This window comes from Mandrillus leucophaeus, unplaced genomic scaffold (genome assembly GCF_000951045.1).
Source record: "Mandrillus leucophaeus isolate KB7577 unplaced genomic scaffold, Mleu.le_1.0 Scaffold1365, whole genome shotgun sequence".
Taxonomy (NCBI): domain Eukaryota; kingdom Metazoa; phylum Chordata; class Mammalia; order Primates; family Cercopithecidae; genus Mandrillus; species Mandrillus leucophaeus.
In genome coordinates, this window is record NW_012101327.1 from 54415 (window position 1) to 79374 (window position 24960).

General features: G+C 38.5%; 1 pseudogene across 1 annotated transcript in view; it reads right to left on the reverse strand.

The window, feature by feature from the left end:
* Positions 1-285: 285 nt before the first annotated feature.
* Positions 286-24960, reverse strand: part of LOC105534553 — a 178714-nt pseudogene continuing 154039 nt past the window's right edge. Inside the window, exons 3-4 of the transcript XR_001005299.1 lie at positions 1268-1945; positions 286-743 (exon numbers count right to left, since the gene is read on the reverse strand). The product of XR_001005299.1 is annotated as an uncharacterized LOC105534553 (transcript). The remainder of the gene's footprint in view (positions 744-1267; positions 1946-24960) is intronic.

Below are 24960 nucleotides of genomic sequence, written 5' to 3' on the forward strand. Positions count from 1 at the left end.
AAAAAAAAGGTGGCAGAATTTCAACAAAATAGTGAAGAAGAATACAAAATGAATCTGTAGTCGAAGGTAAGAGAAAATGAAAGAAGTTGGACATGAAAGGTCTCCATTTGGTTGCTGGTATCAGGAAACACTACCGAAAATGATGAAATTGTATCACTTCAATCCTGAGTGAAATACACATGAATTTTGGGAACAACTTTCTCCAGAGAGAATCACACCTTCAACCTAATGGGAAGGAAGTAGGAAGTAATTCCACCACGGAGTAAAAGTTGAAAGCCTCAAAGTTTTACTTTGCTTTTACTGTGGGTTTTGGCTTGAGGATCTCAGCATAAAAGCAGTTCTCTATCTCTTTGACAGGCAAAAACTCAACTAAGAGGAACAATGACATACAGAGAGAACCATAAAACTAAACACAAAGGAAAGTTGTATCAATTTCAAGTGGCTACACGTTTTGCTGAGGCTCAGCGCTGATTTTGCCTGGCCAGGTCTCAGGACCTCAGCATCACCTCCTGCCTCAGCCTGGTTGTTACCCTTTCTTCTGGGCACCTTCTGCTTCTAGACCTTGAGAAGGTCTGGCAGACACAGCTTAGGAAACTGCTAGAGCAGAATGGTGGTTATGCCGAGGATGTCACTGCAGGAGAAGAGGGCCTGGGCTTCTGAGCCACTGAGAGCTCTCAGGACTCGATCTGACATTCCTGATGCATCACACTGGAACCCTCTTCCTGCAGACACTGTAATCTGTCCTGTAAGTAAAATAAATAAGTTCAAAGCCCTCAAAGACAACAACCATGTGCAAAAAGGAAAAAGGACATGACTCTCTGAGCCAAGCCTTTTTTTTTTTGAGATGGAGTCTTGCTCTGTCACCCAGGCTGGAGTGCAGTGGCGCAGTCTCAGCTCACTGCAAGCTCTGCCTCCCGGGTTTAAGCAATTCTCCTGCCTCAGCCTCCTGAGTAGCTGGCACTACAGGCGCCTGCCACCACGCCCGGCTAATTTTTTGTATTTTTAGTAGAGACAGAGTTTCACCATGTTAGCCTGGATGGTCTCAATCTCCTGACCTCGTGATCTACCCGCCTCGGCCTCCCAAAGTGCTGGCATTACAGGCATGAGCCACCGTTCCAAGCCACCAATTCTTGTATGTTCTGTCTGGGACCAATGATCCCAGTTTGTTTCTCAAGCTCCTTACCCCCAATTCTTCCTACTCCAGGTGAAGAGCTGTCATTATTTTTCCTATGGAAGAGTGACAATCCCAGGATTTTGCCACCCCTACTTCATGGAGAAGGTCAGGATTATCTTCCTGGGCACTGAGTAGAGTTGGCTTTTTGTCTACAGCCTCATCTTCTTCACTTTGTGGTGGTGTTGAAGGTGTTGGAGGAACAGGGGGGCACTGGGCCTCCATTTTCTCCTTCCTCTTTCTTTTTGTCCTTGTGGCCTTCTTATGATGCCTATACTTTTCAGGAAGTGGGTCTAGATTTCTCCTCTGGACTGGAAGCATGGTGGGATTTGTGAAACCTCAGCCACATGACTCCCAGGTGTCCCCTCCAATGGCTTTTTTGATGATCTCACACTTCTTTTCAGAGGGTCATTTTCCCATAGATAAAATCTCTCTTCTGCATCCAGAGCTTCTGTTGATGTGCTCAAGTCATCGAGAACATGTCTTGGGATAGAGATTGGAGATTCCCTATCTCTGTCATTGATGGATTTTTTTGATTGACTATGGTGACCCCAGCCAACTTTGCAGGAACAAGGAGCTCACAAGGACCAAGAGTCAAATGCTGAAGGAAGTAGTAAGTACAGTGAATCTTTCAGGTGATGTATCCTTAGCTATCATAGATACAAAAGACGTACCGATCTCAGATTTCTCCTCTGGACTTACTAAAGGAGTTCAATTACTTCCAGAAATAGAGTCCTCAGGTTGTTCTTCTTGGCCGAAGAGATCTCACATTTCCTAAAAAGAGAGTCATTGAAGTACTTACTCCATGGACAATGGAGTCCCTTCTAGTCACACATAACCACAGTTCACAAAAACTCTACCAAACATCATAAATTCCTGGGTAGTAATATATTTAACAACTTATCAGAATGTGTATCAGAATTATCCAGGGTGTTTGTGAAAATACTCATTTATAAGCAGTACCCCAGACCTACTTGGAATCTTGAAAGCCGGATGTAAGGAATTTGCATTTTTTTTCCTACTAATTCAGGTGATTTTTATGCATCCTAAAATTTGAAAACTACTGCTTTACAGGGACACTGAATCCAGTATTTTACAGGGCTATGAAGATGAGTGTAAAAAAATATAAAATCTCACTCTCCCCTACAGATATTTCCCTAATCATGTCAGTCCATAAAGATATTTCTCCTCTAAAATCTTTTAAACATTATCACTTAATTTGGTATGTTATCCCTTATTACCTTCTATTTTAATTTAAGTTTGAAACCTTGTAGCTATATCTTCTAACCAGATTATAAGTTTCTCAAAGGCAGGGATGCTCTTAGACTTCGTGTTCCACTCTGGTATTAGGAGCTTAGTAAATTGAATGAATAAAAATATGAATAGGTTTACGTCCCAGTATAAAATGACTGACGTGAGATGACACTGCTCTGTAAGAAGAGTTCTAGAGTAACAATGTAAAGAGGACATGAGCCCTGGGAACAACCTAGTCCAACTCCCAAATTTTACAGATGGGAAAGATGAGGCTCAAGTGATAGAGTGACTTGCCTGAAGATGAGGTTGGTAAATCTTTTCTGTAAAGGGCCAGGCAGTAAATATTGGAAGTTCTGTGGGCCATATGGTATTATCAGAAGTATTCATCTCAGTGTTATAGCAAGAAAGCATTCGTAAACAATGAGTAAACAAATAGTCATAGCTGTGCGCCAATAAAACTTTATTTTCCCAAACAGATGGTGGTCAAGATTTGGCCTGCAGGCTATAGTTTGACAACCTCTGGTCTAAAGTCCTACAACTAGTTAGCCACAAAATTGAGATCAGAAGTCAAGTCACCTAACTCCCAGCAAGTTCTCTTTCAACAAAAGAGCAGAAGACTAGAATGAGAAAGAATGTTTCTTCAATGAAAAGAAGGGCTGTCAAAGAAGAGGTCAAAATATGCCTGGGCAAATAATACTTCTATGCTCTCTGATGACCCTTAGTCATTTAAACAACTAGTTAGCTAAATTCTGAAATTGGACAATTTTCAAACAAATTCATAGATTGGCCTTTAAAAGGATGACGGAGGGGAGTTAGGCTCCACATTTTCTATCACACTTGCCTAGAAAACCATGCTATTTAGTCTCTTTTTAAGCAATAGAAAAACCTACAGATAGATAATGGAAAATACTTTCTTTGCTCATCTTTCAAAATTACTGTGACCTGTGAATATGGCTCCACATTGCAGAGTCCAGGGATCAAAGTTTCAAGTAACTATCAGAGAAACATGAAAACAGAGATGTGATTCCTAGGTTATCAAAGAAGCTAAAACTTTACTTCTTAAACCAAGACGCTCTTTAATAACAAAAGTCGTCAGAGTATTAAAGATTAAGTTGCCCAAAGTCTTGAGAGTATTTTTAAATTTGGGAATTTCTGAGAACTTTGAAGTCCACCTTGAACTTTCTGTTCTATTTTTACTCCACCTCTAATGTGTTCCTCACCTCATGCCATTAATTTGCCTTCACATAGTAAATGCTGAACAAATATTTGTTGACTTATAAATTGAAGGATTAGTGAATAAATGAACCAAATGCTTTGAGAAAGTTCGTTGGCTTGTGGCTATAGAGAATAAAGCAGGCCTGGCAATTTCTGCCAGAGGATGATATTCAGTGCTTTTTTGTTACCCTTCAGTGAAGCCAACAGTGCCTTCATATTGCAAATATCAATGAAAGTTTCATGAATGAATTAATACATTTGATGTAGGCCACTTCAGTTATAATTACCTGCCACAAAACATGGTATCAAAAGACCGAATTTATTTACTAATATATTAACATGAAATTCTTTATATTAGTAATTGGGTTTAGTTTAACACTGTGAGGAAAGTTTGGTAAAATCTCTGAGAGGGAAAAAGGCCCATGTAATATGAGAGAATGCTGGCTCACCTTCTCTCTGTTCCCTCTATAAAGAGCAACTACAAGAGCGTCAACCACAGAAACCCCCAAAGAGGTGGAGATAGGACTAAAAAGGGAGTCAACATAACAAATTCAAGCTTCAAAAAGTCAACCTGGCTTCTCCATCAGCTTAGCAATAGCCCTGAGTTAGGCCTGCATCATGCTTCAAGCGTACTTTTACAAGGTTCTACTCTGAGTCTGGCCTCTGTTCTCTGGAATCCACCCTCCATAAAAGAGCTAGAATGTATCTTTCTAAAAGAAATCTGATCATGTGACTCCTCTGACTAAAGCTCTGCTCCCTGCAGGTCCTTGATGATCTGATTCCATGCCATCTGCCCAACTTCAACTCTACCACTCACCCTCAGGTATCTTATGCTGCTGCAGAAACAGACAGCTTGCCATTTCCTGAGAGCACCATACTTCTTTAAACATTCATCCTTTAACCTGCCATGTCCTTGCCCCGCTTCACTACCTGGCCTACCTATATTATCATTTCTAAGAAAACTTAGCTGACTTCTTCAGGCAGAAAAAAATTGATTTATATTCTTGCATAACTTTCTGTCCCTAAAGATACCATTCGACTGAATTATAATAAGGTGTTTAAATATCTATCACCTTCATAAGGCCTGGAGTTCCCTGAGGGCAGGAACTCTCTAATTACTTGATCCCTAGCATCTCCATGGTGCTTGGCACCAGGAGGGCATTCAGTCAATGTTTGTGGACTTCAAAATGCAAATTTTTATAGACTGCCTCCCAGAACCTGGGCTCTAGGGACGAATTCTCCCCTTTATCTGGGCCTCTGTCTGAGGAGGACAAAGCTGAATAGGTCTGGTTAGGTACTCAGAAAAGAGCTGCTCAGGTAGTGGATAACACCACTCAGTCCAATTCTATCCTAGAAGCATTATTCTACCCACCTACCTATTAGAATCATATGAATAAGGAATGCTGCCTAAGGAGGTCCTTTGGTCATTCAGACCCCTGGCTCCCCTGCAGGTCCACTTCCTTCCTGCCTTACCAGATTTCTCTGTATTCCTGGTAGATTCTCAGCATGCTATGGCCATCCCTACCTCCCTATGCTGGTCCATGTGGAGCCTCCCTGAAATCTCAATGATCCCTGGGTTTTCAGTTTTTAACCCAGAATCAGCTATCTCATCCCCAGAGAACACATACCCATTGTTTGGTGTCCCTATCCTGAGGAACCTCTTCCCCAAGGACTAGATGTACTGACATGCAAGGATGCTATTCAAACCACATGGATCTTTTACCTGACAAGATGCAAAAGAGGTTTGTACTACATGAATCTCGCTGAGTCTGGAGCACATAATTTCCCTGGATTTCACACATTAGAAATAATTGGGTTTATAAAACATATGAATTCACATCATAATCTGAGTCCCTTTGTCTCCCCAAACCTGTTGCACTTCAACTTTCTTTGTGAATTTTTTTTTCCCCATTTTCATCTATTACCTTAGGCAAAGCTGAGAGGTTCACAGCCCTTGGATGAATTGGCTGCTTAAGCAGACTCAAAGCCGACTTAGAAGTCTGAAACAACAAATTTTTGGCCACTGAAGTTTTGAATGGTACTGAAGTAGAGACTAGAGGAAAAATTCACTAATCATTATTGACAATGAAGTAACTTTCCTTCTTTAATGGGAAAGAAATGATTGGCATGAACCAACTCTGCTACTCAGTGACTCATTAGAGAATTAAATAACTGAAGCATCAAACAACCATTTTCTTTGAAGATGACCTTTTTCATATTAAATGAAAAGCTGAAAAGCTAGTCTCAAAGGAAAAGAAAATGAATAATCTGTGAGGACAACTATTCATTCCTGAGTAGACAGTTAAAAAAAAATATATATATATATATAGAGAGAGAGAGAGAGAGAGAGACACTAAAATATAATAGTAAACATCACAGATTGTTGCATTACAAATTAAGTGCATCTTCCATTTTCAGGGTAACACTGAGAGTCTACCATGAATCAGACACTGGAATAGGAGCTCTTCAAGATGGTTATCAAAAAGCTTACACTCATCAGCATAATTTAAATAGTTGTTTTCTAATGTAGCAGACATCAGAATCACATGGAGGGCTTTTAAAACACATCATTGGGCTCCATCCCTAGTGTTTCTGATTCTGTAGGTCCTGATCCAATAAAATTTGCATTTCTTTTTGTTTGTTTGTTTTGATTTTTTCTCTTACTTTAAGTTCTGGGATACATGTGCAGAATGTGCAGGTTTGTTATATAAGTATACATGTGCCATGGTGGTTGCTGCACCTATAAACCCATCATCTAGGTTTTAAGCCCTGCATGCGTTAGGTATTTGCCCTAATGCTCTCCCACACCTTGCCCTCCACCCTCTGAGAGGCCCCGGTGTGTGATGTTCCCCTCCCTGTGTCCATGTGTTTTCATTGTTCAACTCCCACTTATGAGTGAGAACATGTGGTGTTCGGTTTTCTGTTCTTGTGTTAGTTTGCTGAGAATGATGACTTCCAACTTCATCCATGTCCCTGCAAAGGACATGATCACATTCTTTTTTTTATGGCTGCATAGTATTCCATGGTTTATATGTGCCATATTTTATTTATCCAGTCCATCATTGATGAGCATTTGGGATGGTTCCAAGTCTTTGCTATTGTAAATAGTGCTGCAATAAACATATGTGTACATGTGTCTTTATAGTAGAATGATTTATAATCCTTTGCGCATATACCTAGTAATGGGATTGCTAGGTCAAATGGTATTTCTAGTTCTAGGTCCTTGAAGAATTGCCACACTGTCTTCCATAATGGTTGAACTAATTTATACTCCCACCAACAGTGTAAAGTGTTTCTATTTCTCCACAGCCTCGCCATCATCTATTGTTTCCTGACTTTTAATAATCATCATTCTGACTGGCATGAGATGATATCTCATTGTGGTTTTGATTTGCTTTCTCTAATGACCAGTGATGATGAGCCATATGCAGAAAACAGAAACTGGACCCCTTTCTTACTCCTTATACAAAAATTAACTCAAGATGGATTGAAGACTTAAATGTAAAACTCAAAACCATAGAAACCCTGGAAGAAAACCTAGACAATACTATTCGGGACATAGGCATGACCAAAGACTTCATGACTAAAACACCAAAAGCAATTGCGACAATAACCAACATTGACAAATGAGATCTAATTAAACTAAAGAGCTTCTGCACAGCAAAAGAAACTATCATCAGAGTGAAATGGCAACCTACAGAAGGTGAGAAAATTTTTGCAATCTACCTATCTGATAAAGGTCTAATATCCAGAATTTGCAGGGAACTTAAACAAATTTACAAGAAAAAAACAAACAACCCCATCGAAAAGTGGGTGAAGGATAGGAACAGACACTTCGCCAAAGAAGACATGTATGCAGCCAACAAAAATCTGAGAATTTGAATTTCTAACAAGTTCCTGGGTAATGCTACTGGTCTAGAGACTGCACTCTGAGAACAGCTGCAAGATGAGGCACACTGACACAAAATAAGTAAAAAAAGAGGAATTTCTAACCACTTACAATGACCAATGTAAGTACAATTTAAGATGCATGGATTCTGAAATGATTATCTGGGGAATTTTGTAAACTCCAGCCAAGCTGTCCACCATCTTGGGGCTTTTCAGAGAACATAGCCAAAGGCTATATGCCTGAAATGTGGGTATGTTTGACATTGGATTTGCCAGCAGGTCTTTTCTCCATGAGGACCTCTGCACCCAGCACCTCCCCTCCCAGGTTCAACCTCAGACTAGTTACAAAGCTCCAGAATGTGAATGCCAATGAAGTTGTCTAACTATTTAAAGGCTAGGAATGCACATATAAAGTAGTCATAAAATAGTTTTACTTTTCTAAATAAAATAATTGAGTATTATCCTTTTATTAAGTCCTTGCTTAAAACTTTATCCCTCTGGGCTGAAAATCAATGCAGAAGATGAGATGCTATAACCTTTGATTTAGCCTAATAAAACAGTAACAAATAACGTACTGAGTGGGTGGTTAAATCTGATAATATTTTGTGCTGAATTTTCTGTGGTAATTCAATTAAAAATTCTATTGGCCAGCCACCAGAAAGTATACAGATCACCAAAGTTTTATAGCATTCCATATTTATTCTTAAAATAGCCTATATTAATTTGGTTTCTTTATTTACTAACTGAAATACCTCAAGTAGAGTTTCTTCCAAATATAATTTAGAATAACCATTTATATTTGTGCTATTTAAAAATCTCTGTTGGCTCATGCCATTGCAGTCCTTAAAATTCCCAATAAAGAGAGAAAAAAAAAAAACCAATCAGAAAGAGAATACAGCTGGGCGTGGTGGCTCACGCCTGTAATCCCAGCACTTTGGGAGGCCGAGGCGGGCGGATCACAAGGTCAGGAGATCGAGACCATCCTGGCTAACACGGTGAAACCCTGTCTCTACTAAAAATACAAAAAATTAGCCAGGCGAGGTGGCGGGCGCCTGTAGTCCCAGCTACTCAGGAGGCTGAGGCAGGAGAATGGCGGGAACCCGGGAGGCGGAGCTGGCAGTGAGCTGAGACTGCGCCACTGCACTCCAGCCAGGGGGACAGAGCGAGACTCCGCCTCAAAAAAAAAAAAGAAAGAGAATACATTACAAAAGCTGTATTAATATGACCACCACAATATTTCTTCAAGGTTCTGAAGAGTCAATTTACTCTGGCTCCTCTATGCTTTCCTTCAATTAGTAGGGCCCCAAGAAAAGCAAAATTGCCACTCAAAGAAAGCTGAAGTCATTCAGAATCACTGAATTGTTTGGTTGCATTTAATCCTGCCAGGGTTCCTAGCCAAGGAGTCAATGATCCTAGGCTCTCTTCATGCCTTTTCTAATGACAGCCTTGCAGCATTCCAGAAAACTTTAGCACTTCCTTTTTTAACCATAAATTGAACATAACTCTCCCAAATTCTTAGTCTATAATTTCTCATAAAACTCTTTGAGATCCTCTTGTGAAGACAAATGGCAAGAATTATTGGACTTTAAATTGTGATCCTTCAATGTTGTATGCACTGGATCATAACTCTATGACTTTGGTTCCCTCATAAAACTAAACCACAGAGTCATTCTTTTCATTTCAAGCTTAACAGCACACAGGCCCACAGGTGAAGCAATATAAACACTCTGGAGTAATTTCTCAAAACCAAATCTCTTCTCAAAAACGGACTGGCAACTCAGTGGTGTGTAATCTCTCCTCTGAACCTGTGAAGTTTATAGTTCTCAGGGCACCCAGGTAGAATAGAGAGAATAATGTTCATGTGTTAAAGTGGGACAGGCCTAAGAATTGTCTGTAATTACAGAACTGGGGGTTAGAACCAGCTCTACCATTTTGTTGCCCTAGATAAGTCACTAAGTCAAGTGATTGCTTTTGGGGGAGAAAAATGAGGTCTCAGGTTTACAGATATTTATTTTTTACCTTAGTTCATAGAATTCATTTAATCAAAATCACTGGTTTATGACACCCTCTGGCCACTGGTCCATGCATGGCCCTCTTTTTTAATTTATTGCTTTAAACTAGCATTTTAAACACACATACTCTAAGGTGTGTAGCTGACAAAAAATTTTGCAAAATATGCACTAGAAGTATGCATATAAGTGTTCATAGTGGTACTATTACAATAGCAAAAACCTGGAGAAAAATCAGATGTCCATTGTCAGGATACTGTAGCAGACTTTCACAGAGGAATAGTAAACAAGAGTCAAATGAAGAAACTACAGCTACACACAACAATATGGAGCTATTTAATGTTTCTGAGTCTCTGTTTTGACCTCCTAAATGAAGACAATATCATTTACTTCATTATTTTCTGAAAATAAAGCAGATACTGTATGCAAAAACCCTTAGAGAATTTAACTAGTAAATGTTACTATAACTAGTTAGTGTCACTTATTTTCCTCCATATTCCCGATCACTTCTCAGGTTACACAAGAATAATCTGGAAACATCATACTAAAGAAGAGGAAAGCAGTATAATCTGAATGACTCAAATTTAGAGTCACACCAAAGGGGTCCAAATTCCTGATTCAGCAATTATTTTCCGTGTGAACTCAGGTAAATTAACCTCTCCGAACCTCAGCTTTCCCACATGTGAAGTAGGAATAAAATTAGTAACTATTTAATTGGAATTAAATGAAGTAACCCCAGTTCTTATTAGTGCACTGCCTGAAACACTATAATAAGTACTCACATCAGTGATAGGGTTATATTAACAGGGATCCCTTTTACATTTGTCAAGTGAACAGAGGTGTTTTCCCCTGCCCTTACCTTCCCTTCAGTCTCAACACAAGACACACACACACACACACACACACCCCCTCACTCATGCACACATATATTTGCTTTGCTTTTTCTTTTCTTGCTCTTCAACTCCTCATATCTAGAATATAATTGAGAGTGGTAAATAAGTACAATAATTAGGCCCAGGGTTTCTGCCTTGGACATCAGGCCATAAATAGGCACAATTCACTCAAATTAAAGCACCCTTAAACGTAAAGTTACCCTAAGAACTTTTCTCAGAATTTCAATTAAAAGTGAGGTTCATTTGCATGTTACTACTTAAAAGAACTGCAGATAGGGAAAGGCAACAATTTCCACAATCTACATAGAGTAATAAAAAGTATGGGAGTAATTCTTTAAATGTAAACCTAATTGAAACACAAATGATTAAATGATTGTATTTAAAACAAACATTTAGAAGGGCATGTTTTACATTTGTTGAATTTGGTAAACCAGACACCTGCCGGGTCAGGTCACGAGGGAAGAAACTGGGACCTGAAACTAGACCTACCCATCAGAGGGGATGGCTCAGTTGCAGGTGCTGGGAGGATGTCCAGTCTGGCAAGCAGAACAAAGTATCTGAAGAATATGGCAGAACACAAGGATTGATAATGCAGCCAGGAAATTGGTAACAGGAGGCAAACATGAAAGAGCAGAAGTTCACTCAATACGAAAGCACGGCTTGGTGCCAAGAAGCAGCTAAACGTGTCCCAAAATTCAGGCAGGCAGCATCAGAAAGCCTTATCTACAATAGTAGAGCCACAGTCCGACTGTGGAGCAGGAGCTGGACCCCGGTGGCTGAGAGAAAGAACAGCAAATGTAATGTTGGGTCTTAGGTGTTCTCAGAGGACCTGGGCAGACCTGGCAAACTTTTAAAACAGGAACTCAATTCTGGGTAATGGGAGAAGAATGCAGGTATGAGAACTTCAGCATAAGGTAGACACTGAATCCAAGGAATGAGAGACATACATGACTCTAGAAATTACAGCAAAAGCCAACGGCAGACCAGAAGCCAAACTAACTTGATGCTAAGGAACAAAAGTGTTGGATTGGAACTCCTTAAATGTCTCCTCTCCCAGGTAAAGCCTGGCCACAGGGAGCTTAGAAGGCTGAGTGAACAGGCTGAAGTCATGGTAAGCAGAGGTCTGCAGAGACTGGAAACTAGGAAGGACTTGACAATAACAAGATCAGGAAAACCAGACCCATGGTTCCAATTTTGTAATCAACATAATTACCCTGAAACTTTCTAAGCAACAAGTAGCAGCACTCTTATTTAAATCAAATCTCAGTACAACAGTTGAACATATAATCAAGAAAATTCATGTACGTTTGCTTTAATGGATTTGACCTATACTAACAAGATAGGTTATTTCTGCTGCTCAGTCCACTGTCCACAGAAGATGAAAAATAAAAGTAACCCTTTTCCTATTTTTCTCTCCTTTTCATTAGTGTATAAATTTAACCTATGAAAATGAATCACCTTTCTGAATTTCTTCTCATCTCTGAAATACAAAGATGTCTTTTGGCCCTGTCCTCTCTCTAAAAAACAATAAATACATTTTTCAAGTTTTTTCGTTCTTCTGAGAGCAACATCTTCTAATGCGGCCCTAAAGCATTGAACCCTAAAAATAAAAATGCAATATCAAAGTTATTAATGTATTTAGCACACCACTATGTGTTACTGCCTTCCACAAAGTGGCATGCACACACAAAATGTCTGTCATACCCATGGCCCAATTCATTTTGGAGAAGAATCACCACATAGCCATCCTTGGAAGTCAAGGATCTCCTCTTTTGGTATGAACACTCATAAGATGAAGAAGGATTAGTTTCATAAGCCACACATGCCCATTTCTGTTGTGACGGCCTACCCCTAAAATGTAACAGCCAGACCACTGGCAGACTAGACCCCTAGACTATACAGAAGCAACAAGAATCAACAACTGGCAAGTATCTTCAGAGCCAACGTCGGCATGTCCTAATGAGCAAGTGATATTTAGCTGAATAAGTATTCATGAGCAACTGCTTCTGGAATGCTCCAAAGCCTGATAATTAACAGCTGCATGCTGCAATTAATTTTTATTTATGCTTTAGATATCCAGGCAAGATATATTTCTTGTGTATGATGGATTCATACTTCATGTCAAGTCTCAAAGCAGCAATAAGATAAAAACACCAATGTTGCTTTTGTTTGTATTTTCTTCTCAATTCAAATGCTCTGCTATTTGTATCTCAAACCACCACACTGCCTTGCATTCAGTAAGAAAATTCCAAAGCCCATGCAAAGACCATGAGGGAAAAGCTGGCAATGGCATCCAAGGCTTTCCCCAGGTATTCACAAACCCTTGGAGGGTGTCCAAAGCAATGATCTAAATTAAGATGATGACACTGAAGTCTCGGCAGTCTCAATTCACCTCAGGAGCCTCTGTGGGCATGTTATTTCATTCAACAAATGTTAATTGAATGTCCACTATATGCATGGTACTGTTCAAAAGTTTGCAAAATTCAGGGGTTGCTTTTCCAAGTCCTTTCTAGCTTTATGATTTTATAGTTAAGAAAACACACAGACCAATATCTCAAGAAGTTTATAATTCTGAAGGAGACATCAGATTATACAAACAAAATAATAATAACATATGACAGGATGAATAAGTGCCATACAATTGGCAATACAAGAGGCAAGTGTTGTAAGACAGCAGAGAGGAGAGTGCTTTGAATGTTAAGTTGAAGAGCTCTCTATGGCAGTGGTTCTCAAACTCTAGTACACAGCTGGGTTTGTTAAACAAATCACTGGGCCCTACCAGCAAAAATTTTTTTTTTTTTTTGAGATGGAGTCTTGCTCTCTCCCCAAGACTGGAGTGCAGCGGCCCGATCTCGGCTCACTGCAGCCTCTATCTCCCAGGTTCAAGTGATTCTCCTGCCTCAACCTCCCAAGTAGCTGGGACTACAGGCGTGTGCCACCACGCCAGGCTCTTTTTTTGTATTCTTAAGTACAGACAAGGTTTCACCATATTAGTCAGGATGGTCTACATCTCCTGACCTCGTGATCCACCCACCTCGGCCTCCCAAAGTGCTGGGATTACAGGTGTGCAGTAGGTCTGGGGTAGGGCCCCAAAATTTACATTTCTCACAACTTACCAGGTAATGCTCATGGGACTGGTTCAAGAACATCTTGAGACCCAGTGCTCCATAAGAAGCCATTAAGGTTTACTTACTGCAGAAGGGGAAAATAAAGCAATATGATGAAAACAGTGTTTTGAGAAAGTTAATCTAGAGACAGTGGGTAGGATCTGGTAGAAGGAGAGTGACAGATTTACAGCCAGCTCCAGGGAGGGAAATGATCCAGGACAGAAGGCTGAGATTTCAAAGATCTGGCTTGACTAGCACAAAGCTGCTGTTTGGTGACTTTAGTTCAAAAGGATTCCTAATGCCTGGAATAGATTAGGCATTGAATAAGGATAATTTGGCCCTCCTGTGTCCAAGTCTCTCCAGAGATGATAGAGAATCTCTTGAAAACCATATACAGCCTTAACATGGAGCTGTTGAGATTATCCAGGTAGAAGAGGTTCAGAAGCCTCTATTCATATTTTTCTCAAGTTTCTCCCTGCATTATAAACTCTTACCATTTGAGGCACTACTTTAGGTAAAGGCGCTGACTCCCTAAGGCCTGTTAAAGTTGCACCTCAAATGCTTGCTCCTTCTGTCACTACTAGGGAACAAAAGTGGTATTTCTCTTGAAACTCCAGCTTTAGGAACTCAGTTCTCCATAATGTTCTTTTTCATAATGAGTCATTTGGATCCTCACACACTCCAACCAGTAACTGAAGACATAAGAATCTCCACAGCTTTACTGCATGAAGGGAAGTCTTTGAACACATGTTATATGCATGTCAGCAAATTGAAGGTATGTAGTGGTTACCAAGTTGTCTTTTCTTGCTTTCCCTCAAAAGAGAGGAATAATAATAAATATTAAATCATCATCATCATCATAAAGGTGGCTTGCTTTATTATTTTAGGTCAGCCAGCTAAGGCCTCTTAGCACCATGTCACACCATCCACCTCTTCTCTCAGCCTCCTCAAGCCAAATGTCCCAACAGCTTTTCTTAGCTACTTGACATACGTCTGCCCTTCCCCTCACCCCAAACCCAAAGGCCATTCCTGACCTCTGTCCTAAGTTTACAGAGTTTCACTCAATAACAGGGGGGTCTATCTGAAGTCACATTAAGCTGATTGTTCCCAAGACCTGTCCCCTCTTTGCTTTGTTCACCTGTTCTGGTCATTCATATTGTATGCCAAAGTCCCTGTCTCCATTTCTTGCAGATGCGGGGCCTACTGACACAGACATTTGTCACTTTGTCAGCCTGGGCACTGTCCCAATGCTTTCTGAAACATTTTAGAGTAAATATACAGTCATCTGTAATCCATCCCTTTCAATTAAAAAGTGGGGAGGGGAGAACAAGCTAGGGAGCTTTACCAATGTTCTTTGCTACGTATTGTCCAAAGTATGAAGCCTTCATATTTCAGTAACGACGTGCAGGAGATTCCAGCCAGATTCCTCAGCCTTCCTCTACCTGCTCCTCCCCTATTTGCCCATATTTTGGCAGGATCTACTCGGTTCCATTTTGACGAGGTTTGTCCTTCAGGTTTTCTCTGTCCATCAGGGTACTGACACCTCAGGGAGAAGGGAAAAGAGCTTTGTTCTGTATCCTAGTCAGTTGGCTGAAGGGCTTGCTTCCACCTTGTTCTGTTGGCACTTAGTAAGTTATCAGGCCATAGGCTAGATGCCGAGGATACAAAGATTAATTACAGACAAACAAGCAAAGAAACATGGTTCCTAGTGTCATGGAGCTTTCAGTCTAGTGGGCAGGTACCAATGCCCTGACTTCCTAAATATATATAAAAGACCAGAAATATTAATGTGGAAGTGATAATCCTATTTGGAAATAGGCCAGAGGTTTAAAAATATTAAATGTGTATCTCAATGTGTAAGAAGTCTCCTTAAAAATTACTTTAAAAAACAGAAAGGATTTACACCTTTTTCAGTCTGTTTGATGGCCCAGACAGAAAGGCGGTTCTAAAGATTTTGTCACAGTGTAATGCAATCTCCCTTGATTGTTACCCCAGGTGCCTTTCCCTCAGTGAAATCTATCATTAAAAGAAACTCCTACATGTCAGATGAAGTGAAATGGGGGGAAGAATAAGAGAAGGTCTTTTTCCCAACTTCCGGAGTTGGCACTAGTGAAAAATGTATTCATGAAATTGCGTTTCTAATACAAACACCAACTTTTCACCTAGCAGCAAAGCTCTTTCTTTCACTTTCTTGCTACCTTTTTTATGATTATAAAAATAATACATGCACATTGTAGGCAATTTATAAAATATAGGGAAGTATAAAGAGAAGAAAACTTGTAAGCTCACTAACCAGTGATAATCACTTCTAATATTTTGGTTTATTTCCTTCTAGTGTTCTTCGTTTTTCTACGTACATAAGTATTCACAAACATACAAATATTTTGCATACCTGTTATCATGCTATATATGTATAGATTTGTATGCTGCTTTTTTCTCTCATCATTAAATATAAAACACATGTTTGTGCAATTAAATATTATTTTAAAACATCAGCAAGGCTATCTTCATACTTATAATGACTTTATTTCTCCCGTTAATCTAAGTCCAAATATTTTATAAGAAAGACAGAGTTACTTCTCATTTATGTTAAACTTTACCTTGAGAACACATCAACTGGAAAAGTAAAAAGAGGAAAATCCTGTTAATAAAAATCTCCGAAATCAATTAAGAAATAGGACATTTCTGCAAACTTCACTTTCCTTCCTGAAGAGAACTCCAGAAAAGTCACAAGAGGTGAGGGTGGTGTCCAATTCTCTCTTCAGATCTAACAGGTAGGTCTTTACGATTTTATAGTAAAGTCCAGGGTCCTGACTATAGACCCTCATCCTAGAAGCATATAAGGCTTTTTTTTTTTAGTTTGGAATTTCAGTTCAAAGACTTGGTTGCACAAATATAGCACAAAGTAACCTGATTAGACAACAATCTATCTTTTAACAACAAATTCAGAGATTTTAAAAATCTGGCTGGAATCTCCTCCGCATCGTTACTGAAATGTGGAGGCTTCATACTTTGGAAAATACAAATTCAGAAACTTTTAACATAAAGTTTACAGGGAGAAAACAGTATTTAAATTATATCTTAGTTTTTAATAACGATTTATTATTTTGAATACAGTTTTAATGTTGACTTGGTGATAAAAGTAGCACATAATCATTCAAGCCACTTTGTTTTCTGTCTTACTCTCTGAACGACCCTATGAGATCTGTGTGTAGGCAGAGAAATATTGCTATCCCAGTTTCAGAGACAAGGTCTTTAAGATTCTGGAAATGTTAAATGACTGGTCCGCGCTCACACAGTAAGCCAAAGAACTGGGGTCAGAAACTTTTATTGTAAGCACATCATTCTTTTCAAATACTTTATTTTAAGCATCTTTAAGAGAACTGTGGTTTGCCTATATTCTATCTTGTTCAGAAATGTATGGTATTCTGTCCAACTCTGTCACAAAGCATATTTTAAGTGGAAAATTGACAATCTCGAGTTGGCTCCAGAGGAGGGTGATCAAGACTGTGAGAACTATAGAAACCATGTTCTATCACCAATAATGGATGAAGGAATTTGGTATATTTAGCCTGGAAAGAGAAGATCAAGAGGAGATAAGAGAGTTCTTCTAATGTTTGAATGGCTGTCAAATGGACAGACAAGCCGACTCGTTCCACATTGCTCCAAATATCAGGCAAGAACAATGAATAAAACTTCAAAAGAAACAGGTTCCTGCACAATAAGAGATTTGTCTTTTGAACCAATGGAACCGTTCAAATGTGGAGAAAAGTACTCTCTATAAGAGAGTGAATGCCTCTGCCCTGGACACATTTAAGGAAAAGCTGGCAGGGACACTGTGATGACTTTTCTGGTTCCTTATATCTTCCATTTATTTTTCCTTTGTTTTTCTTGGCTCACGAATGCAATATACAGTATACAGTATATGACAGAAGAGAAGCTGCTATGAGTCAGGTGCTTCCAAACTGTTTCCCAGAGGAAAAAATCACCTGGGGTAGTTGAACAAGGAGCCTGGGAAAGTTGGGTTTAACAAGTGCCCCAGGTGAATTTTATCATCATAGAAGTTTAAGAATACTTTTCAAAACATCATTTCATTTAATCCTCACAACAATCCTGTAGGGCAGATGAGAAAATTGAGGTTCAGAGTTATTTAGCAATGTGCCCAAAGTCACATAGCTATTAAATGATAGAGAGGGATTCACAGTGAGGGAGTTTGACCTGGAGTCTGAGATATTACCCTCTACAAGACACTGAAAGGAAGACACTAAGAAAGGAAATGGGTAACTTGAAGAAAGGCTTTATTAAATGTGTATGTTGAATTTTTAAAAATTAAGTCATGATTCCTTTGCAAGCATAGTAAAATGTGGAGGTTTGTAAATGATAGTGTTCGGACTCAGGCAGGAACTATGTTGAAGTTCACTTTTTTTGTCTTTCATGAATAATTATGAAAAGGGTGTACTAACCAAATAAATAATTTCAACATGATTACAAAGAGAACAACATTTTAATGCACTTAGCAGAAGCAATTTACATGCATACAATTAATGTGCTAATTTCAGTGATCTTTAGCTATTCATTAAAACAGGCCTGGCAGGTCCTGTACTTGGCAACACTTTGTTAGTCATTTCCTGCTATTACTTTATGTACTCAAAAGTAATCAGCCATCTATAATTTAAGACTTTTCACTAATTAAATAGCCCTTTTTCTAATTATGTCCAAATTAGAGAGGTTAGTGTGTGGATAAATATGTTTGTGTTTGGTTCATGTATTCAGAGATGGTGATTTCTCTGCATGTGGCAACAAAGAACAACATGTGATCAATAGTCTTTAACGCAGAGCACGGGGGATTGTTACAGTGAGCAAGAAGGACCTTTTGACTTAAAATCTGAGCAGCAGAGAAAAAGTATTGTCATTGAGACGGGCTTTATGTTCAGCCTTGTAAACCTAGCAAGGTCTGGATTTGTTGCCCTTCAGGGAATAATACGAGGATCATCTGTTTTTTCAGGCCTTTGCCCAAGAGATGAAATGGAATGAAGGTTGAGGGAGAAAAGGAGTTAAAGGTTGTGTTTGCAGGAATGCGTTTGCTGACATTGATCTACGGGTAATTTTGTGATTGTAGGTTTATTCACAAAGGGAGCTCAAAAAACAGATCAATAAGAAAGCAATGGTGAAGATGCTGAAGAAAAGGTGATTAATGAAAAATATGGTGAAGGTGCAATCTGCCATGTAGTATGAATGCTCCTTCATTCAGCACCCTATAAATAAATATGCATCAGATAGAACGAGAACATTCCCTTGGAATATCGTTAGAGCCAGCCAGAATCTCATCAGAGCCCATGCTTCAAAGAACAGTTCCTCATGTCCATGGAAGCAAGTTTAAATTCTCTTGTGTAAACTCTGTAAGCAGTTCCACTCTTGCATTATGCATGATTCTGACATCTTGTAACATTAGCAGTGTTCCAAAAGTGATTTCCAATATTATTTCATGTGTTACGTTTTAACAATGCTATTTAGGTTAGGATTTTACTTTGGCCACATAATATCTTGTTACATTTCCTCATATAACATCTAATTATGGTAGCATTACTGTAACTTAGTACTGTATAGATAGACAAGGATTTAGTGTAGCCTTAAAAGAATTTGTTGCCTTTAAAGCCAATGCTTTCTTCTGTCATTTTTATTACGCTGATTTAATATGTAATGATAAGTGTTAGGCAGAATCCCAGCTCCTTATACCAGGGAACTGATAATGAGTCATGCTAAAGTGAATACCAAAATCTAAGAAAACTAAACGTTACGGTGGGTTATGTGTCTTTCCGAGGATAACAACACTCAAGTTCTTAAATACAAAACTCCGAGAGGAATTAATCCTCGGTAATCTTGTGACGAAGCAGAAAGCTTTACTCGTCCCATTCTTGGGTCTCTGTCCTTATCCTCTTTTGCAGAAATCCAGGCTTTTCTCCCTATTGACCCCTGCCTTCAAGAAAGGATTTGAAATCAGGCTTTAGCACCTAGAAAATATCGTGTCAGAGAACTTACTCTCCTTATTTCATATGTATCTCAGTCTTATTATTTTGAAATACCACTTTCCCATTTAAATTATTTAATCAGCTAGTCATCCTGGGTAGGACCTGGGTAGCAAATGTGCAAGCAGATTTCTTTCAGATCTCTCTGTTTTTTAAAGATCCAGGTAGAGGCTATATCTATACTGCATGAAGGATAAAATTAAATGCTTTCAATTAAATTCTTAATTTGGTCCATGAGTCAGAGAACTGAGAAATAAAATAACTATTTTTAAATTTACTATAGGAGGTAGTCTAAGCATCTTTACTGATAACCAAATGATTACATATGTTACTCTCCCTGGACTATAATTGATACATCTAAGAAAAAATATTTATGTGGAATATGTGTTATGTATGTAATACACTGTATGAAAAGCAAGTGCTATATGCCAACTGCTTTACGTACATTATTTCAATCAAGTACTCTGCATACAATCTTACCTTGGACGAAACTGTCCAGATGAGCAGGCAGAAGTCAGGGCTGAAATCCAGTTCGGGTTCTCTTTGCCAAGTCTGAGAAGAGACATGGGCAATGTTAGCCCTAAGAAATGAATGCTTTTTCCTAATTGGTTTCCCCAGAGAGGGCACCTTTTTCTAATTCACTGTATGACCTAGTATTAGCCCTGATCTCTTTTCATACTCAGAACAACACCTCAAAGAATATATGCTTATAGGTGAAGAACACAAGAACTAGAGGGGTTAAATCGCCCACCTGTTGAGATACATCAGAACTTGCAATTAGACTTGTCTGCCTTTAAATACCATGCTTCCTCCCCCCAAAAAAAGGGAAAGTGGGAGGAAAATCACTTATGTCCTTGGTCAATGTATAGGTAGCCCAATTGTTTGTAGCATTGTGCTAATGAAACTACAAAGCCATCAGGTTTAGTTAAAGGCAGTGAACTACATTTTGTGTTAAGTTATAACTGTATTCTACGCATGGTGTGCTTCCAGATGCAAAACAATGAGAGGAAGGAGTCTGACAGTGTAATGCAGTGGTTCTCAAACTTTAGTGGGCTTCAGAATCATCTAGGAGGGCTTGTTAAACAGAGATCACTGGACCTCCAGAACAGAGTTTCTGACTCAATAGGTCAAGAATTCACCTGAAAATCTGTATTGCTAACAAGTGTTCAGGTGATATTGATGCTGCTCATCCAGAGACTACACTGGCATAGTTTAAAGAATCTATCAATTAAAAAGAAACCAACCAACCAACCAAAAAAAAAACAAAACAAAACAAAACAAAAAAACCTCAAATTAAAACTGAAGAAAAGCCACTAGTCTGCAAGTGGGTAAGGAGTGTTGTCTAAGAACATAAAAGCAGCATGGGTTTTGTGTCTCATTTTTCCCTTCAATCAAGTGAATCAAATTGCAGGATTATAATGGTATACAGAGCTTTCAATTTACAGCCAAATTGTATTAAAGATTAAAACAACAATAAAGGATAACAAGGTATCAATCTGACAAGATTTGGCATTAGATGACCTGCTTAATATTATCATCTCTGGGAGAAGATACTGCTGGAAATGTGAGAAAACAAATAAAGAATAGGAGGCCTGCCCCATTAATTACATATTTATTCTTATCCTGCCCTCATTTTTCATATATGGACAATCACAGTTAATCACAAAGCATTTCTCTCGGGATCCTTTGTGAAGTGTGAAATAAATTTTCCAATAAAATGTTTAGTAGAGTGTGTCTGGTTTCCAATTAAAGAAACATACTTGTATAATATCACGAATTCCTTCCACAAAACATTTCCTTTGTATAGAAACACTTCGCAATAAATTTTAAAATAACCCTATTGTCAGGATAACTTAACAGCAGAGTGCCTGGTGAGCCCCCCTACCCTTACTTCCCCCAACACTCCCTAAGGAATAGGCTGTACAGAATAGCTTGATCTTGTCTGTATATGCAGTCAGCCAGTGTGGTGTGAAAACACTGTTACTCATCACACTAATCTATATGTATCACCCCATAATCAATATGGCTAGCACACCACCAGAGTGATCGCGTAAACCAATTCTGTCAACACATACCAAATGATTACCTATGGCCACCATCTATCCATGCAGTATCCAGAATAGACTTGGACTTACTTTTTTTCTGTTTTCACTGTTTCCTTTTGTCCCTTCCATGCTTTTAATCTTCCTTTAAAGAATCCCAATCTCTCTCTTAGTAACATGGAAAAAACACAATGAGGCAATCCATTTTCTGAATGGTGGAACCACAGATTCACAACATTTAATTAGAGCTAATTTAAGAGGGTTTTCTTAGTCTTTAGGACAAAATCCCTCAAGGGAAATAGTGATGCAATTATTTGATGTCTTTCACTTGGTTTGTTGGCTCACCTTTGGAGTTCTTAGTTATGTCTGGAAAAAATCAGACGGGTGGGCTTGTCTTGATTCTCATGGAAGCAGCATTGTCCTGACAGTTTGATCACGGTTCTAGAAATCAAGTTTTTCCGGCTGTGAGTTACTGACAAGTCTGTCTCCAGCTTTAAGGACAGCCTTGCTTAGAGAGTTATTTTCTTTGATGTGGATGTCAAACTAACACACTGATCATACTGTAACAACTAGGTTTTTTCTTCCTTTATTAAAGCCACAGGTCAAAAGAAGTTACCTGGATTTCATGTGAACTATGAAAAGTGAGAATTTCCAAAGACTTTTTTAAAGGAACAAACTACCAGAAAATTTTTAATTGAAAAAAAAAAAAAAAAAAAAAAGATAACTGTGGTCACGTGAAATGAACCTAAAATTCAATATATCATTTAAGAAACCTCATTGAAAGGCTAAAGTATCTTCCTGTGTATGATAGACCAAAGTCAGAATGGTAATTGACTAGAGTACAGGATTTTAAAAGAATCAGATTTGCTGCTTTATCTCAAGTTGTCTTCTCAAGGGACTTTTTAAACTCCTCAATTTTGAAATGAAAACAATAAGAATAAACATAATAGTGTAGATGGATGACTATTGAGGCAGAACTTGAAGTCTTCTAATGAGAAATTAGGCATTTTAAAAACTGACAAATATTTTGACTTTTACCAGTGTAGACATTACTTCGCTGTGGGAAGAACCATTTTTAATTAAGTGGATGTAAGACAAATAGGCATCCATTGTTCTGGGGCAAAAGTGCATTAGGCTTCTTTTTAATTTTTCCCCTGTGACTGAAGCTGCTCCACTCTAAATCCCTTAGAATATGAAATTCTAAGAATGCCATGAGGGGGATGGGCAAATTTCTAAAATGATTTCTGGAAAGAAAGTAATGGAAAACCTCACCCCTGTTTCCTTTGAGGTTGCAGGTTGTTCACACACCGTTAGTTGACTGAGGATAATGTAGCTGAGGTTAGCTGGAAGTTTAGAAGCCCCTGAAAAACTTACCACAAAGAATAGATTCTGGACTATGGAGTCAGGCTGCAGATTAGGCCTGGGTTTTCTTAGGCACAGTTTTCTTCCATGGAAAACTTTCCTGAACCAACCACCTTGACACAGTGGGTTTGCCACAAAAAGAAAATAAATAAGTAAGCTGTATGAGCACCTGTGTGTTTAGAGTGGGTGTCTGTACGTGGCTGCATGATATTGGGCCCACTGTCTGCTGGCAAGGGGTAACCATGGCTGAGGCTAAGAAGGCTTCCTCTCCCTACTCAGACCTACACCTGTGGAATCTCAGCAGGGCACAGTGAGAAAGCAGCACCATTTTCAACAGCCAACACCTACCCACTGAAGCCAGAGGCTGAAGACAACCAATCAACTAATTTCCTCTTGATGGAATTTGGTTATAATCTCAATTACCCACAGAATCTGAGATAGTCTCTGGATTACTGAGCTCTGCTAGAACAGTGGTATCCTTATAATGCTAACATGGCTGCTCCAGGTCAAGCTGAATTGAATATTTAAAGAGATATGTCCCCATTTGGTTCTGGGGTTCATAACTGCTAGTGAATCTATGCCAAAATACATCATTTAACATTTATTCCAAGCTTAGTGAATGCCAGACACAGCAGCAAACACTTCACACATATTAACCTTCATCATGTCTTATTCTTATCTTCACCATGTCATGCTTTCACAAAAGATCATGCAATCATTAAGTGAAAGGCAAGCATTCAAACTCAGTCCCATCTGATTTAAGATCAGTTTAGCAATATAGAAGAAATCGGCCAGCATTATCAATCTCAAATTTCAAATGCTATTATGAAACTCTCTTAGTAAAGAAAATAATAAATAGCTGAAGCCCTGTTCATTTAAGGCGTTAGCTACTAAATCTCTTAAAACCAATCTTGATTTATTAGAGAAAAATGAATGCAGTACAATGTAAACATTATATTTTCAGAGAATAATTTCTAAGAAATTCTAAGTGAAGAGCAGTCAATGATGTTGTCAGTACACTTAATACTTTATCCTTCTATACGTTTTACACTGTATAACCCACCCTCCCATATGTAATTTTAATTGCTCTCCATAGGTGGCAATTTGATTGGAATTAAAGTTTAACTTGCCAACTTAAAAAGGTTTATTTCTTATTTAAAAAAAAAAAAGAAAAAAAAAGAAGGATACTGTAGAAGTATTAGCAATAACCCAAGCAAATGCCATTTTCCCCTCCTATTTTCCCACTTCTCTTATTGGTCCCACTGTGCTCTTAGTCATTTAATCCAAGCTTAAAACCCTGAGGTCACTTCTCTTTCTCCTTCTTCTTTCAAATTTATATACACACCAAGGCCTGTGACTTTTTACTTACTTATTTAATTACCCCACATTCTTGAGGTGACTTTTCTTTCTAGATTAAATATTAGCCACTATAAATTCTACTAATGATCACCTCACATTATATCCCAAGGCTCTTCATCAGCCTGCCTATCTTCAGTCTTACCTCCTTGATCCATACCATACGATCCCAAAATTGACTCACCAAACACCATGTATATCAGTTTCAATGGAGCTTTTTTGACTATTCAAGAATATATTAAATCATTAGCCTAATATTCAAGAAAACACATAACCAAGCCCCAACCTGCATTTCTATCTCCCCTTTCACCTCTGTTCGCCTAAAGTCATTCCTCTTCCATCTTTCAAAGTTCAACTTAGATCGTATTTCCTATAGGAAAATGCTCTGACCATACCAAATAAAATAGATAGTCCATTGTAAATGGGAGGTGTCTATTCCACTTATTTAGCACAAAATTATTTCATGGAATTACCAGTTTCTTTCCATGTATATATCTTTATTTGAACTAGACTGCAGAAACTTGAGAGTAGGAACTACATCATGCATATTGTTAATTCTTCATGGCACTTCTTATTACATATATATTTATACTCTTAATATTGAGTATAAATTCTATATCGTACATAAATATACTAC